The sequence below is a fragment of the Prionailurus viverrinus genome, chromosome A1, assembly GCF_022837055.1.
Source record: "Prionailurus viverrinus isolate Anna chromosome A1, UM_Priviv_1.0, whole genome shotgun sequence".
NCBI lineage: Eukaryota > Metazoa > Chordata > Mammalia > Carnivora > Felidae > Prionailurus > Prionailurus viverrinus.
The window spans coordinates 64,145,803-64,161,239 of NC_062561.1; the positions used below are offsets into that span (position 1 = coordinate 64,145,803).

Below are 15,437 nucleotides of genomic sequence, written 5' to 3' on the forward strand. Positions count from 1 at the left end.
AATCATGAAAAGCCCAAGTGTTGGAGTGATACCCAGATTTAAGCTGCAGCTGTCTTTTTTTTTAATGTTTATTTATTTTTGAGAGAGAAAGAGAGAGAATGAGAGAGAGAATGAGAGAGAATGAGCAGGGGGAGGGGCAGAGAGAGAAAGAGGGAGACGCAGAATCCAAAGAAGGCTCTGGGCTATGAGCTGTCAACACAGCCCTATGTGAGGCTTGAACTCATGAACTGAGAGACCATGACCTCACCTGAAGTTGGGCACTTAACTGACTGAGTCACCCAGGTGCCCCACAGCTGCAGCTGTCTTAATTTATACTTGGTGCTTTAGAAAAATCATATCTCTGTTTCAGGTTTTTGTTTTGTGTGTGTGTGTGTGTGTGTGTTTAACACAGAATATTTAAAAGTCTATATCTCATGAGAGAATTAAGGCAAAGTTTGCCATTGTGCCTATGAAAAATAATCATGTAATAAGTGCTAATTAAAATTTTTTTAAAACATTTATTTACTTGTGAGAGATGGAGATAGAGCACGAGTGGGGAGGGGCAGAGAGAGAGGGAGTGACAGCATCTGAAGCAGGCTCCAGGCTCTGAGCTGTCAGCACAGAGCCCAGCACGGGCCTCAAACTCAAGAGCCACGAGATCATGACCGGAACCGAAGTTGGACGCTTAACTGACTGAGCCACCCAGGTGCCCCATCATTTTTAATAACAAAATAATACCAGCATTGTTAGCTTGATAGAGAGAGAGATGAAGTGTTTGAAGATCTGGGAGATGTAGAGGGTAGTTTTCCCTTGTGATAAAAAAATTCATAGTTTATTCTGATTCCCCCCATTGTAGTTAGTTAATTGAGCTTACAAGTGTCCTGACGATTTTCCCTCAGGGACTTAGGCTGTGGAATAAGATCCTGGTTGTTTCATTGCCTTCTCTTATGACCTCATGTATCTGGGTCGCTTCAGCTCCTGGCTCTCCAGTCTTGACCTGGGTCCTGTTCTAAATGCTAAACTTGTTTCCCGTTTTTTCCTAGCTCCAGATAGAGGCACTGATAGGGACCATCAGAGGGTGCTGAGTCCTCAATCCCCAGGTAGTCTGAGCTTCACAGTAGCATTTCAATGAAAATAGTCTTTGCTTTCTTTTATGACAAGCAAATATTTTAGGGATCACTGCATAGTTGCTGTCATTTTTTGCCAAATTTTTTGCATTATCTTTTCTAATTTTAACATACATGCAGAAGTTTGGCCCCCCTCCCCTTCTTTGGCCTTTTGTGAAAAATCTAATATTCAAACCATTGCTTCTGTCCACTTAAAGAAACAGGGATTATAGTGTACACTCACCTTTAGATTCTGGCTTGCTGGAGGTGATCAAGAATTTTGTAGCAGATTGGTATCACTTGGTGACGTGAAATTGGCCAGAGTAGAAGTACCTACACCAGAATCAACAAATACTACAATCAGCTCTTTTTTTCTCCATCTAGAACTGATTAGTCTAGAGCCTCTGACACTGGTATTCTAACATTTTGGGCTGGGGTAGTAGTAGATGCATGCCTTCTTCATTTGAAAGAAAAGAAAAATCCTATACAAATCCTATATGTTTTCTTTCTGTTGATTTCACCTGTAGCCTTTTCAGCCACTTCCATGGCAAAGAGCTGCTGTCTTCTTTTATATATCAAGGGATAATAGACTGCATGTATGTTGGCATTTGTGAAATCCAATGCATTTAATTCCCTACAATCCAAAGCAGACCACGATTATCCTTGTTACTACAGGATGTGAGGCACCAAGGGAAGAAGGTATTGGCATATTGGCACTTTTCTTAAGTAAAAGTAAACTTTGCAGCAAAGATTTCATTTAATTTATATGAAATTCCTTAAAGTTAATGAATATAACCCTAAAATAGATCAGGTGCTTATTTCTATTAATTTATTATGTTAGCATAAAATCTTATTTTGAGCATAATGTTAAATAAAACCTCTCTGGTACAGTGCTATGGATAGGTCTCTCAGAGATTCTAGTTTGGTGGATTCTCTCTTTAAAAAAATTTTTTTTTAACGTTTGTCTATTTTTGAGAGAGAGAGAGACAGAGCAGGAGCAGGGGAGGGGCAGAGAGAGAGGGAGACACAGAATCTGAAGTAGGCTTGGGCTCTGAGCTGTCAGCACAGAGCCCGACATGGGGCTTGAACTCGTAGAACTGTGAGATCATGACCTGAGCCGAAGTCAGATGCCTAACCAACTGAGCCATGAGGCACCCTGTGGTGGAGTCTCTTCTTGATAGTTGCTCTCCCTTACTGTTGATGCTGAAGTCCCCACATGGTCTACATTTAGGGAGATATTTTAGAACATTTGTCTTCTACTCCTCCATGACTATTGGCTCCAGCTGTGGAGAATGCCCCTGGAAGAAGAATGGTCTCACTGAGGTAGGCTACACTATCTATATCTTTGAGTCATGATGATTTGATTTAGAGCTTAAATGTAATTGCAGCACATTGTATTCTAAGTCTCATTTTGTGGTATTGAAGTTTGCACAAAAATGATTTACAAATAATGGTCCCTTGTTTTACTCTAAGACAGCTTGATACCTATTGAATAGCTACAGTCATTGGAGTGATTCTAAAACCTTGAAATGACTTTATAGAAGTCACCTTGAATAAAGCAAAGAACATAGAGGGTTTTTTTCCCCTAGAAAAATTCTGTGCTAACCTGGTGGCTTTCTCTGATCTAGTGGGGGCGGGGGGGGGGGGGGAGACTGGCTATTAGAAAAAAAATCCTAGCTCTCTCCTTTTAAAATGCACAAAGGCAAGGTACTTGTTAACACAAAATGTTGAAAGCTGTTACCCTAGGCTCCTTTAGGAACTCATCCTTGACTCTTGTGGAAAAAACAGAGGGAGGTGTGTCATTATTAGGCACAATTGCAAAATGTTAGACGACAGATGTCTTTATATTCAGTCCTTATTCAAAGCATCGCTGTGTTTACGTACTTCTCTTTCTCCTTACTCGTTATACAAAAGGAGCGGCTTGAATGGAAACTGCAGAGCATACTTGAAACAGGAGCAGGTTCATGTGATTCAACTTTAGAGGGTAAATACTTTGGATCAGACTTTTCCTTTTTATTCAGTCTCACTATACTTTGTCATTCAACTTGATGCCTTCTGGTACTTTCAGATTGGGGATGATCGCTGAAACACTTTGTTTCATTCTTTCCATGAGTGTCTTAGAAAGACTTTTGCACTAAGACTGAATGTGTTACTTGCAGCAACAGGGTTTTGTCACAAAAACATTTTTGTGGGGATCCAGCAAAGGGTGGTTTTCTAATCTATTCAAGCAGTTATTGAGCCTTTAATGATTTGGCATGGGAATTAGGCACGAGATTGTGAGAAACTCAATTAACTCCTCACTGGAAAAAGTAGAGAGGGGCAGATTAAGGAAAATGACACTTGAGTGAAGAGTTTACTATGCTTTGGACAAAAATCCTGCATATTTATTTTATATACACTGTTATTAAAGCTCTGTCTGTGAACAATTAAATTGCAAATGGTCCTGAAAGGGTAATAATTCAGCATTTGTATAATCCAAATGCAGGAAGATGCTCCTAGATCAAACAACAAATGATTCTAAATGGATTCAAGTACCAAACAGACTTAAGGTCCGAAATAAATGAACTGTATGACTAATTGCAGTCTCCATCTAATTTATTCAAGTACATATCTATATTTTTTTTCTCAGAAAAATTTCTAATGATCAGAAACTTTTGAAAGTCTTTATTTTCCATGGAGCTTGGTATACTCACTTAGAGTAATTTTTTGGCCATATGTTTTGATTGCCTTGTGAGCCATTTTAGGCTTTGGTGAACTTAGCAGGTAAGAAAAAAGAAATTATAAAATGGTTCCCATTATTAAAAGATGTATAGTCTAATATAGAACATAACATTACATATATATGTGTTTGTGTGTTTACGTATATACAATCAAGAAATTACCATATATACATGTGTACACAATTAAGAAATTACTAATGGAAGCTTTGCGCAGTGGCAGTATTGTAGCCAATGAGGTTTATCTGAGGCGTGATTATTGCTAAGAAATTACTAATGGAGAAAGGAAATTAAAGGCTGTGGATGGTCAGAATAACTCACATATTCTAGAAGATGAGAAATTTGCAGAATCCAGGGTTAGGTGGTTAGTGTAGATGGTGAGGATTTTGGAATTATGATTTGAGGCTTGGGAGATGAGTAGAGAGCCATGTAGGCAGATTCAAAAGCTACACAAGGAGGAGCTATACATGAGCCTATTTCAGCCAGACGAGAGTAGCCAGGTGACTTTCCAAAGACACCACCTCCCATGGCCTTCCTGTTCTTTTCCAATTTATTTCTGGTAATTTTCAAAGAAGTGTTTTAATCATTAGCTGGAGAAAACTAGTTGAAGGGCTGGAGTTGTCATCAATAGCTCCATTTTTATTTTCTCATTGGTCAGCTTATATTTTTGAATAAAATCCTGCATAGTAATGTGTAATTAAAAGCACCCTTAGTTTCCATCTGTGAGCTAAGATTCAGGGCTGTGCATGGAAACAAAACAGTCTCAGCTTTTGACCTTGTGGAACAGACAGTCGTGGGAAAGACAGATATCGAATGGTTGTGAAGTATGCTCCATGAGACGGCTTGCAGAGGGAATTGGAGTGCCATGAAAGGGTAGCTACCATGGTCAGTAGAGACCTCCCTGAGGAAGCAAAACCTAAATAGGTCTATGAATGCAATTGAGTCACCTCCATAAATCGTTTTCCAAGCACCTGCTCAGTAGAGTAGATATGAATTTAGAGGTAATTAGGGACTTGAATCATGTATGTAATTCTGAAATCAAAGATTTAGAGCCCTCTAAAACGTACCCTTTCCAATTCTGAATCAGAGAGTTGACATCTAGAATAGTGCAGTTAATGAAAATGGGGTTGGGGGGTATTTCAGATGAAATATTCTCTGTGCTTTATTATTTTTAATGAAATAAGAAGGAGCATTTCTTTTCAGCTACTCCCCTCTGAGAATTTGCATTGAAGCACAACAATAAAATTAATTTTTTTGTGAAAAAGAATAGTCTGCCCTGCTGAGAAGACAGCAGCTCTTGTCCTGAAAGACCATTATATATATTATATATCTTGTTTACCTAACGTTGGGATACTTCATGATTATATATTATGATTTAAGTATAAATTAACTTTGGAAGAACAAAAAATAATTTTCTGTTACTGAAGTTGAAAACCCAAAAGTGGACATATTCCTTCTCTCTCCCATTTTCTCTCTATCCCTCATTATTCATGGAATGCCTCTGTGTGTACACTTTCATACATATAATATTAAGCTTACAAATTAATTGCACATTTATTTTTTTTACGCATTTTTTACTCTGCGCCTCATTGCCTATGCAAATGTTGACATGTTTAATTAATTTAATAATTTATTCCTCAGTTTTCACATCTCTGAAATGGAGATTAAATTATTTAATAACATAAAGTACGTTGAGCAGTGCTGGCACACATCTAGAATTCAGCACATATTAGCTGTTGCTATTATGGCAGGCCATGATGAGAGAGAGACAGAGAGTTGATTTTGTTGAAAATCAAATTGCTAAAATCAACGACTCTTTGTGTTGGAATTAACTTTTGTTAGAGGAATAATGGGTCAGTAGAGAATTATTGAGAGGATTTGCAAATGATGTAACTCATTGCAGATTATGGTAACATTGGGAATCTGAAGGATTGTGTCATCCTGAATTCCTTTAACCACCCTCCTTACCCCTATCTAATAAATTACTGAATCCTGGCATTTGAACTTCCTTAATTTCTCAGCAGTCCTGTTTTTCTCCATGCCCTAGTCCAAGCCAGCATCACTACTTGGCTTGGCCATTGCTGTATCCTGTAGACTCTTATAGCCGTATCTGGCCCCATTATTCTTCTCAGTGTAGCCAGGATGCTTTGTACAAATGCAATTCTAAGTATGTTAAATGCATGTTTAAAAAAAATATTTATTTATTTGGAGAGAGAGAGAGAGAGTATGCAAAAGTTGGTGGGAGAGGCAGAGAGAGAGGAGAAAGAGAATCCCAATTTGGGGCTCGACCTCACAAACTGTGAGATCATGACCTGAGCTGAAACCAAGAGTTGGATGCTCAACTGACTGAGCCATCCAGGCACCCCTGTTCCATTACCTTTAAGAACAAATCCAACATTTTTTAAATGGCCTATAAAGATTCTGTGAGATCTTAACAAACCATTTCTTAACTTCTTAAACTTCATTTTTTATCTCTAACTTCTGCCGTCCACTCTCAGTATCTCAAGTTTATCATTTCTCATATCCCAAGAACATTGCCTGTGCTTGCTATCTTCTGTCTGCAACTTTTTCTCGTGCTCCTCTGGCATTGGTTATGATTTAGGGCTCAGTTTAAGCATTACCCTTTCATCAGCCCATTTCTGACATCCTAAACATGATTTATTCACTCTGCATTTTTTACCCTAAAAGTTAATTTTTATAAGACATATATGGATTCCTCAAGCAGTCTCTGTTGTTAAGGGTTTAGCCAGAGCATGCCCTGCTATCCTGTGTTGCGTTAGAAAGACCAAGAAATATGTCATGCAGATGCCATATGATGCATTGTAGATGCATCATAGATGCAACTAATGATTAGTTGCCATTGCCTTTTCCTTTTGTCTACCAGCAGAGTGGGTGTTCATTTAATACAGATCGGTTTATGTTTTCAAACTATAAGAATAATGAGAATATTATATATCCACTAAATCACTTATTTGTTCATATATTTTATATTGCTCATTTAAAATTATTATATTCTGATTGAGGGCCCAGTCCTTTGGGACACAGTAATGATCAAGATAGAGACACAGCTTCTCTCTTCAGGAAGCTCATATTTTAATGAGAAGTAAGACAGTAAAACAAATAGTGATGATTAATGGACATACCTGAAATATTAGGAAAATGGAAGGGGGCTCTGGGGCTGCATGGCAAGGTAGTAGGGAGATCCCATCAAGAGGTTTGTGAGTAAGCTGTTCACAGTGAGGCTATTAGAGTCAGAATGTAAGTACTTACTTTGGTACTAGTTTCCTTTGTGACTGTCGCAAAACTACTTGTGACTGTCTCTAAGGTTTAGTATCCACGTCTATAAAATGGAGAGGTTGGTATTTTCCTCAAGGCATTGGTGTGGAAATAAAATGAGATAATTCATGTAAATCATCTATCATAGATGAAGCATGTAGAAAGTTCAATAAATGTTAGCTGCTGATACTGTTTTCTTGAATCTTGAATCATGATTCAAATATCATGACTATTTCTATATATGATTAATTACTTTTAAAACATTTTAATGGCTTCATAATGTCATTATATAAGTTGGCTACCATTTATTTTTAAACCTTCCTCTGTTTAAACATTTCCTCTTTTTTGTACAATTACAAAACATGCTTTGCTAAAATTTTTTGTATAGGATGTCAGCAAAATGTTGCAGTAAGGACATTCAAAAATTTACCCCTCCATCAGAGCAAGAAACTGTTTAGCAAAAGTGTCAGAATCAAAATGTTCACAATTCTGGAAGCTATGCAAAAGGTTGCAGCAACCCAGGGAATATTTACTCAAGAAAATTTACTTAGTATTGATAACAGTGAGCTCTGTGGCATTTAGCTTTCCTTAGTCTCATCTCTTCCCCTCTAGCTCACTGGTACCCTTGACAAATAACAGCCCGTATTCCTGGTAATGAAGTTCACCGAACCAAGCTAGAGCTCTTTCAGAGTCTCATGCCCAAGAATTGTCATCATGTGGCTTTTTGGTGATTCCCTGGAAGACATTTGAAATGTATGTCTTTGACCTGAAATTTACTGTCATGGTTCTGGAGGTTACAAGTCCAAAATCAAGGTATCAGCAGAGTTGGTTCCTTTTAAGGGCTGTGAGGGAAGGATCTATTCCAGGCCCCTGTGCTTGGTTTGTATATGACTCTCTTCTCCCTTGAGTTTTCTTTGCATCATTTTCCCTTTATGTGAGTCTGTACCCAAATTTTGCTTCTTGTAAGTACACCAAATAGGATCAGGATTCTCCCACCAAAGGACCTCATTTTAACTTGATTACCTCTAGCACTAGAAAGAAGGGACCTTATTTGCCATTGAATCTCCAATGTCTTGCTCACCATTCTGGCTTTGGGCCACTTTTTCCTCCCTGAAGCCTCCACTGACAGATTGACCACCCTGGGGTCATGTGTGAGGTCAGCTGACCTAAATGTGTCAACAGAGAGTTGGGAGGGTGTTCCCAGAGGTTAAATACAAGACAGCAACAACAGACAACAAATAACCAAAAATCTAAGAAATGAAGAGGTATACTCTATAATCATAAAAGATGCAAACCTCAATTAATATCTATTTGTACAGTGTGTCAAATAGTAGCAACATACATGTAGTAATAAATTAAGATTAAAACATAATAGAAGTAAAGGTTAAAAAATAAAGAAAAAACTTAATAGAAATAAAAACCTTCCAAGGTGTAGAACTATTGTGTAATACCAAGAGCATAATGGAATTTCTGGAAGCATTTGCTTTAAAATCAGAAACGTGGCATTCCTGTCATGTATTACATGTTCCAAGTTAATTTTTACATGGAGACACTAAATCATACACTAAGACAACAAAGATTTAAGCATGTATTGTATTTTTTTCCTGGAAAACAATGTTATATGAGGCTGAATAACTGAAACCAAGATAATTCTCTGTCCCTTATTAAATAATACTTAGTCTAAGCAAAAGTAACTGCTGTATGTTCCAGAAATACCTGCTCCTGGAAGAAAGGCTGAAAGAGTTTAACTTATCAAAACTAATAGCCTACCCTGGAAGACCTGCTTCAAGATTTTTTCCTCTGAGGATCACCAACCTGCATAAACGTAGCCCACTCCCAACCCACTTCTCCACCTTGTAAGATCTTATGATCACCCAGACCAGGCCCTAGGATCCTATAAATACCTGTTCTCTAAAGGCCACATATTGTGTGATTCCATTTATATGAATTTTAGAGAAGAGGTGAGTTTATGGTGATAGAAAATACTTTAATCTTTGAACAGGCCTAGTAAGGTTGGAAGGAAATGGGGTGTGATTGCCAATGGATGCATGCCGAGTTTCTTTTTGGGACAATAAAAATGTTCTAAAATTGTTTGTGGTGTTGGTTATACAATTCCGTGAATATACTAAAACCATTGAATTATAAATGGATGAATTGCATGGCATTCAGTGAAGCAGTTGTTATACATTAAACATGTAAATAGATGGACTTGGAAGGTTGGGCAAAAATATGATACTTTGGGAAATTAATTTTTATTATTCCTTTCTTTAAGAACTATTTATGGTTGCCTGCTCATTTCGTGAACTGTTGTAGATTCTGGGGGTGTAGGGATGAACAGCACCGTGAAATTCCCTGTAGTCATGTGGTACATATGGCAGCAGATTGCATGTGCCTGATATTCATCCTCCAGAGTCTGTGTTAGATGCACAGAAAATAAACAACCTGCTGAAACAATGACCATAATATTACACATTATAGGTTAAGAATCGTAAGCTGATTGAATCCGAATTTATAACTGTATTTCTGATCTGTGCATATATTCTTGGATAGATGGATACAGATTCAGATTATTGTATAATTTGGTATGGTGAATTTTAGTGCATGTGAAGTCTGTCTCAATTTAAAAAATGTTATAAAATCACACACACTCACAACACATACAAGCATACATACATGCATAAATCTTGGCCCACATTTTCTCAAGAGTTTTTCATATATAATGGGAAATTTATTTAATTTTTGTATGTGAATACCTATAATCAAATCAGTGTTATTACTATTAAAGCACATTGCTATTAAAGCTAATTCAAATGGTGGAAATTTTATATACCTATTAATGAAACTTATGAATTGTCTATTAATGAACATGAATATTTTGTGGGGTTTTTTTTGCTATGTATTTTCATCCTTAAGCTTTCTATTTATACAGCTTACCCGTTTTATTTCTAACGTATGCAACTGATTTTCTTATTCACCTACTGTTTAGACTGTAAGAACTAAATTTGGGAGCTAGAAGTTTCTCTTGGTTATATTCTCTCTGATATTCTTAAATAATTCCTCCCTTTGGCATGGACTTTCAATTCTTCATTTATTACAAATTTCATTCTTAGATATACTGGGTTCTGTGTCAAATCAGCATATTATAGTCCTAATCAATTATATTCTACATTCTCTTAATTTATATTGTGTTTTAATGTCTGGTGGGTAAGTATTGCTACATTTCTTCCCCACCTTTTAAAGATGTGTTTTCACCTATTTATTCTTTAACATAAATGTTAGAATTGTATCATCAAGTTCCAAAGGTAAAATAAAAACAATCCTCACTGGTAATTTGATACACTGATATATAGAGGAATTGAGCTTTGTAGATTTAATAAAATCCCACATCAAAATTAATGGCAAATAATTATATTTGCACATCACTTAAAATGGCAATTATTCTATTTATTGTTTGTGTTAATATACTGAGTAGAACATTTAAATTAATAATAAAGAATAATGGAACTAAACACCTCTTATTTCTGATTTTAGCAGACAAGAAAGATTCCAGTGTTTTACTCTTTTTTTAGTAAATACTATCAGTTTGAGATAGGTTTTCATTATTCTTTATTACCTTAGTTTAGTATGAGATTTTATCAGGAATAGGTGGTGAATATTATCAAATATTTGGATTTTTTTCTTTGAGTTTTAACGGAATGCATTAATATTATTAAATAACTTAATATTAAACCCTTCTTCATTTTCCAGGATTGGACTTTATTTCATGTGGGGTATATTTTTTGTAATTTGCTGAAACATTTTCCATCTATATTCTTCTGTGAGATTGGGTTTTATTCTCCTTTTTAATGCTATCTCTGTCCACTTTACATATCAGAGTTTCAAATGCATTGGGATATAGTGACAATTTCACTCACAGTACTGAAATAAAATAATCCAAGCCTCTCCTATCCCACACAGAACAAAAAAATGTGAAATCATAAAAAAAGTCTCCCTTTAAGGAAGGAATTAGCTATTTACTAAAAGAAACTGTGAGGCAAATCTTCATCTCTTAGAGTCTCACTGTGAGGCAAATCTTCATCTCTTAGAGTCTCGTCTACTACAATGCCTATTTCTGAAGTGATAATTAGCTATTGTGTCAGTATAATGTCAAAATCACATTGTTAGATTCACATTTTCTAGTATGTTACTGTTTTTGCACCACAGCTAGTGCATGCACAGGACACAAACACAATCTGTGGAGGGGTGACAAAGCAACACAGGACCGAAACCGTATCTGTAGTCCTCACATCCTTGCTCGTGGCGTCTGTCTTGGAAGTATTGACTGCACAGTCATCCCTGATTCTGTACACATTTCCTTTGTCTCCATTCTTTACACAACCTTACATCCAGCTCCTTTCACGTGTGATACATTCTCATATTAAATGAAACATTTAGTTGTTAAGAATGTAACATGCCATTTTAGCTATGTTTGTACATTGTATGGTTTATAAATTTTATTTTTGGTCTGTTTACCAGTTGCATATTTTTCTTACAATCTTTCTTAATCTCAGTACATGATTTTGCAGAGTGTCAGGTTTATTGTTACGTGATAATAAAAAATGCCTATGCTTTGGATACTTATATACAATATGATAAATCTCCTCTGTGTATTGATAAAGGTGTTGAATTTATAACCATAGAGACTAAAGTGGCCTTGGTTAATTATTCAGATTGAAGTGGAGGTCTGAAAAAGTTTAAATTTAGTCATTTAATCTGCAGTAAGTGATGACTATCTCCTTTGTTGTTGTTTAATTAATCGTAAAGAGATAAAGACTCTTTTCAAGTTATTTTGCTACAGGGTCTGTACTTGCTCTCGAATGCAAACTTCTGTGTTGCTATAGATATCAAAGTTTTTGAAATGGGAGTTAGGTGATTGTGGTAAGTCATAAAACAGCTAAATGGCAGAAAGCCAGAGTCCATAATTTGTATTGTTCTTTACTGAAAATGAATTTGCTGGATATTTGTTTTCAAACATTACTGTAGCCTCAGTATAATTCCTGGTATCTAAAATATCAGTCTTATGTGTTACCTCTTCTTTATGGCAGTTAAAAAGTTTCTGGTAATTTTTTTTTAATTATTAATTTTATTTTAGAGAAAGAGAGAACATGAGTTAGATGGAGGGACAGAGACAGAGAATCTTAAGCAGACCACAAGCTCAGTGCAAAGTGTGACAGAGGGCTCGATTCCATGACCCTGGGATCATGACCTGAGCTGAAATCAAGATTTGGACACTCAACTGATTGAGCCACTCAGACACCCTTCTGGCAAAGTTGAAATAGATTGGTATAATAGGGATAATAGGTTTACGTGTTCTATGCACATTTGAAATTTTTACTTATAAAATCATTGATTGATTCTTTTAGGAATTCTGTCTTTTGTTAATGTTGGTAATTTTATATGTTTAGTATTCTTTTTAATTAAAAGTTTATTTTTATTTATTTTGAGAGAGAGAGAGAGAGAGAGCAAATGAGTGAGGGAGGGGCAGAGAGAAGGAGGGAGAGAGAGAATCCCACGCAGGCTTCCCGCTCAGTGCAGAGCACAATGTGGGGCTCAGTCCCACGACTGCGAGATCAAGACCTGAGCCGATATCAAGAGTCGGACTCTTAACCAACTGAACCACCCAGGTGGCCCTACATTTAATACTCTGAAATTGAAGTTTTTATTTCTTCTTAGACTCAAATTTTTTTGTTTTTTTTTTGTTTCCATCTCCAACTACTTTGATTTTCTTCGTGACATTATGGTTATGTTCTAGTTATCTTGTATCACGGTCTGATTTCAGTATTCTTCTTATGTCAGCTGTTGTATCTAGAGAGTTACATCTTTCATCTTTCCCTGCATTTTGGTTGTTTTTGTTTTACATATTTAGATGGTTTCTTTTTCAACACCATACTAGTAATCTATTACTGCCAAACTAGTTACCCTGAAACTTAGAAGCAAAAAACAAAAAACAAAAGTTTATTATCTCACACAATTTCTGAAATGGCTTTTCTAGGTATTTCTGGTGCAGGGTATCTCATGACATTGCAGTCCAGACATGGGCCTGGGTTACAGTCTTGGTTGGGGCTGGAGAGTCTGCTTCTAAGAAGGCTCACTCATGAGGTTGTTGGCAGCAGGCCCCAGTGTCTGCTTGGCTCAGCAGTCAACACAGGTGGCCTCCGTGCTTCTCCTGGGCCTCACAGTAGGGCTAATCACAACATGATGCTAACTTACCCCAGAGTGAGCCAGGAGGAAACATTAGTGTCTTTTATGACCTAGTCTCCCAAATTGGACACCATCACTGCTGCTTTATTCTGTTCATGAGAAGTGAGTCACAAAGTTCAAAACACACTCAAAGGAGAATTCATTGGGTTCTACCTTTTGAAGGGAGGATATTTCAAAATTTATGGACATATTTTAAAATATGCCACAAGCAACTAAAGTTTCATGTCTATACATCTCTTTATTGTAGACTTAACTTTTATCACTCTAAAATTTATGATTGCAAAATGAACTTCTAGATCCAATGTAATGCTTTTGGAGTTGGACTCTAAACCTACTACTGATAATTGCTGTGTTTCATTTGATTGGTACGTATTTACAAATCTATTAATTTTTTGTAAGTTAATACATTGAAGATAGCATTACAATTAATTTCAATCTGTGAATCTATGTCTAAATTTGAGTAGGAATAATTTATTTATATTTATTTTCATAAATGCATATCAATAATTACCTTAAGTTGAAAGCAATATAAAGTAAGTGTTTTAATGAATTCCATCAATACTATGGATATATGAATGCATAGAATTGATTTATAGATAATTTTTTTTCCTTTTTTTTTTGCTTTAAAATGATATGGATCATTTTCTTGGATGTGTTTATTCTGTGTGTTCAATTATTATTTAGATAATATTTGGGGTTCATACACTCAAAAGGTTTTTTATTTAGCATACTTTGATATTAGCTTGACTGCTAGTATTTGGATAATATTACTCTAGATTATTATACCCTGAAACCCTTTGACTTAGCATACATCTCTATCATCTAGGAGGACATATTAAAATGGCCATGGCAATGAAACAATCAATTTTTCAATGAATAATGTAAACATTTTTCTTGCAGATCATTTAGGATAATGTCATGATCTCAGTAAGCTGAAAACTAATATATCTATTACATCTTTCTAGCTACAAATCTATAGTGGAAGAAAATAGCTGTTCTGTATTTACTTTTGAAAGCACTATGTAAATAAATGGTCCAACAGAAATGATATATCATAGAAAGCAATATAGAAGCTGAAATTTTGATGCCCTCAAATGGCTCTAAGTCAAATTTATGTCTAATTGAGTGTCAGAAACCAATATAATTGTGCATTATTGAGTAAACAGAAAGCTAGATTAAAATTAACATTAGATATGATGTTTGCAAAAAGGACTGTTGCAAATAATAAGGCAGGCTCTAACTCAATTTCCATTAAGAAACTTAATAATTTTATAATTAGCAATTCTGATAAGACTGAGAAATTCCAAGAAATATATGCTGACTTTAGTCATGTGTTATTTAGTTATTTTTTTTTGTAAAAGTTTTCTTTTCAATGCCAGACTATTTTTTTGCAAATGGTTCGGAGACATTTAAAGAGGCTATTCTTTGATATGTATGCCAAGATGTTTGTGTTTTAGAAATATTTTTGCTTCCTTTCAGTTAAACAAATCAGAGTCAGGCAGTTTGTCTGGATCAGTTGGAAAAAATGTCCAGCAAAGAGACTGAACTAAGAGGACAAATGCTAAGTCAAGAAGGACCTTGTAACTCAGATTAAGTACTTTAGACTTTGACATACAGGTGGTTGAAAAGCCCTGGAAGATTTTAATTAAGTGATCCACTTTACATTTAAAAAGATTACCCTGTTTAAAATTAAGAAAGAATTGGAGCAGATAGAGTGGATTCAGGTAGAGAAAGTTTGTAGGCTACTTTAACGATCATGGCAGCCAACGATCTTGGCGAGGACTAAAGTGAGGACAGTAAGAATGGAAAGAAAGTGAAAAATTCCAGTGATAATAGGAAGGTAGATGCATAAGTTTTGGATGTATGAAAAGGACTGAAAGAGTAAAATCCCAGGTTTCTACCTTGCGAAACTGGATGAGTTTTTCTAAGAGAGAAAACTCTAGAGAAGTTTGGGAGAGGAGTACAGAGGATGCATTCAACAGTAGAAAAAAAATAGATACATCATGCAACATCCAACCAGAGGTATTTAGGGGTCATTCATGTTGGTCTGAAATTCAGGATGGTATCCTGGAATTGAAATAGGAGAAAATGTTTTGATGGTTTATGTATTAAAGGGTTT

General features: G+C 35.8%; 1 protein-coding gene and 1 pseudogene across 1 annotated transcript in view; both read left to right on the plus strand.

The window, feature by feature from the left end:
- The window catches only part of GPC5 (glypican 5), a 683,554-nt gene that overhangs the window by 101,293 nt on the left and 566,824 nt on the right, over window positions 1–15,437 (plus strand). The window lies entirely within an intron of this gene.
- Window positions 4,008–4,161, plus strand: LOC125146887 (uncharacterized; annotated as a pseudogene).